Source organism: Physeter macrocephalus, chromosome 8 (genome assembly GCF_002837175.3).
Source record: "Physeter macrocephalus isolate SW-GA chromosome 8, ASM283717v5, whole genome shotgun sequence".
Classification (NCBI taxonomy): Eukaryota; Metazoa; Chordata; class Mammalia; order Artiodactyla; family Physeteridae; genus Physeter; species Physeter macrocephalus.
The window spans coordinates 45,988,936-45,992,219 of NC_041221.1; the positions used below are offsets into that span (position 1 = coordinate 45,988,936).

The window sequence follows — 3,284 nt, forward strand, 5'->3', positions numbered from 1 at the left end:
GTGGTGGGGAGTCCGCCTGCCGATGCAGGGGACCACGAAGCGGCTGGGCCCGTGAGCCATGGCCGCTGAGCCTGCGCGCCCGGAGCCTGTGCTCCGCAAGCGGAGAGGCCACGACAGTGAGAGGCCCGCGTACCGCAAAAAAAAAAAAAAAAAAAAAAAAAAAAGAAATGATATTTGTTAAGATTATTCAATAACATTAGAAAACTACCCTAACATTAACTGAAAAACTAGATTCACAGATTTTTACATAACATGCATAAAAATAAGAATGAATGAACAACAATGAAATATGTGGAAACATCGATAATAGTTATGTAATAAGATTATAGGTATAAGCAAACAACACAATCAGTTATAAACTTGCTGCTAGTTACTAACTCTTTTACAACAGCTGTCAGTTTTTCAGTCTGATTAATAGTCAGTACTTTGGAATGTCATAGTGAATAAACAGAATTATGGATCTTTTATTCTAGTATAAAGAAATGATTTGATTACATCTCTTTCCATACTCAGTGTATTCGTCTCCTATTGCTGTTGTAAAGAATTACTGTAAACTTAGTGTCTTAAAACAACACCCATGTGTCATAGTTTCTGAAGGTTAGATATTTCATAGTTTCTGTGGGTCAGATGTCTAGGCACAGTGTGGCTCAACTGAGTTCTCAATATTGAAATCAAGGTGTCAGCAGGGGCTCCTTTCTGGAGACTCTGGGGAAGAATCCATTTCTAAGTTCCTTCAGGCTGTTGGTAAAATTCAGTTTGTTATGCTTATAGGACTGAGATCCTCATTTCCTTGCTGGCTGTCAGCTAGCATTTGCCCTTAGCTCTAGAGGCTTCTTTCTAGTCTTTGCATGCAGCCCTATATACCTCAGAGCCAGTAATGGCTTGTCAAATCCTCCGCATGCTTGAAATTGCTAACTTTCTCTTCTGCCCTTTGCTTGAAGAAACCTTTGCTTTTAAGGGTTCATCTGACCTCATTGGGCCCACTTGGATAACCTAGTCATATTTACTGGTTCCACAGGGGTTAAGGCATAGATATCTTTGGGCGTCTATTATTCTGTTCATCACACCATTTATTTCTGTTCAAACTGAACACTTGTTGCCTTGTTATGACACAAGGTTATGCCTAGGGGGTCCCGTGAAACTAGAAATGAAAGTTGGGATTTCCCTAACCTGAGATGAGAAAATAAGTTTTAAAGTACATATCTTTGACCTTGTACCTAATTTCAAATAAGGAATTTTTTTTTTTACGGTCCAGAATGATAGTAGTTTCCAAGGTTCCTTACGAATTCCTATAGCCTGTTTTAGTTGTTTCAACTGAATAATTTTCTGTTCAAAGCTAGGGGTGCTGTATTCTCTACCTGATTTAGTTATTTGTATATTAAATTCATAAAATAATTATCAATTAAAATCTAATAAAAATAAAGATTGGACAACTCAAGTTTGGTGTATTAAAAAAAAACTCATTGCCAGGGTGGACAGCAATTTGGCACTATGTATCGAAGAACTTAAAAAAGGTATATATCCTTGTGGCCCTAGCAACACTTCTTCAAATAACTTAGAGAAAAACCAAAATGGGAACAAAAATTTATCTACAATATTATTTTTCACAGCAGCATTATTTAAACATAAAAACATAGAAACAACTTAAATGTTTGTACTAAATAGTTCAGCAAGTCTTAAAAATGTCCACTGCTCTCACTGTTGTCCATTACCTTTTTGACAAAAGCAGCCAAGGGTTTCATCAATCACTAATCCCGCTAACCTGGCCATGACCTATGGGAGCAGGAATCTGTGTGTGAGTCAAGGACCACCTAACAGAAAGACTCCATTACAGACAATGATTAAAGCGGCCCCCCAGATTCCTCCAGCCCAGAAGAAAGGTGAGATTCAGAGGGACACTTTAGAGATGTAAAAAGGGGCATGGGTGGGATCTTAGGGTGTATACATAAGAAACGCACATATATGCATGGACAAATATACATCAAAATGCTAAGAGTGGTGCCACAACATAGTAAAGAGATGACTTCTCTTTTCTTTCTTGCTTTCTTTGTATGTGTGTGCTTTTAATTTCAAATGATAAGTGTTTTTTTTTGTAATTTTAATACTATTTAAAAATCAGTGTAGTAATACGAAAGTAAGGCACATAGCAACTAGACAATGAAAAATTTTGCTGTAGTGTTACCAAGTGCCTAGAATTACAACTATTTTAAAACACAAATGTTTTATTATATTATGGTAAACCTGGGTTCCAAATCTCAACACTATTTAATAATTGTGTAATTGTATGCAATTTAAGCTGTTGAATGAGGATATATGATCACCTCACACAGGTTGCTATGAAGATCAAGTGAGTTATAAAAGTAAAACACCAATAGGAGTTCCAGAGTAGGTCTTCAATAATGCTAGTTGCTAATCTCCACCTCCTTCATACCATGGGCTTCCAGAAGATAACTAGTTGCCTCAATGGTCTCAAAGCATAGCTTTACCCTAAATGGTCTCCCCCCACAACCTCCAAATAACCATGAATGGATGGATACCAAATGCTTTTTATTTCTCATTCTCTGTGGTTACCACAGCTTGGACCCACACTCATTCCTATAAAACAAAAAATGATGTTCATGTTCACAGAAATTGCTCCCCTTGTCTCACCTGACAAAGTGGGATTACCTCTCTAGGTCTGTAAGATAGCCCAAACACCCCTTCATCTGTCCTTTGCGTTCTGTCCATTGTGAAGAGATAGAACACATCTCAAAGCCATGTCAAGAAGGTACACTTGACACACCAACGTCATATAAAAGACAATGCCATTCTTCTAGGCAAATGATCAAAATGGAGGTGAATCAAAATGGATCATTTGCTGAACTGTAACGATGTGCAGCTATGCAAAAATATACTTGGGGGCAAAAATTCCTTTGACCACAACAATGGTCCTTCTAATGATATTCTTTATCAAAATAATGTTTAGGCTAAAAGGCAAAAATAAAACAAGAAAATGCTAAAATTTGGAGGCAAATCCAAATTTAGTTCCATGTGATTAGAAATGAAAAAGAGGCATAAAGCTATCATAGGTGGGCATTAACGCCACAGCAGCAAAAGTAGATTTTACTTAAAATCAAAATGCCAATTCATTCACTCATATTTTAGTACCTAATATGCAGGCACAGTCTACCTTTCAAAATATCAGTTCTGAAAGTTTTAAACATTTAAAATCCAATTCAGTCTTTTACCAATCATCAAGGTATTATACAATACTACCTTCAAATGCTTTTCATAATTAGTTTGCT

General features: G+C 36.8%; 1 protein-coding gene across 2 annotated transcripts in view; it reads right to left on the reverse strand.

Moving 5' to 3' along the window:
- The window catches only part of LMBRD2 (LMBR1 domain containing 2), a 39,854-nt gene extending 38,122 nt beyond the window's left edge, over positions 1-1,732 (reverse strand). For both annotated transcript variants that reach the window (XM_028492842.2, XM_028492841.2), the window contains exon 1: positions 1,713-1,732. The gene's annotated coding sequence lies outside the window, so the exon portion shown is untranslated. The remainder of the gene's footprint in view (positions 1-1,712) is intronic.
- Between the last annotated feature and the right edge of the window lie 1,552 nt (positions 1,733-3,284).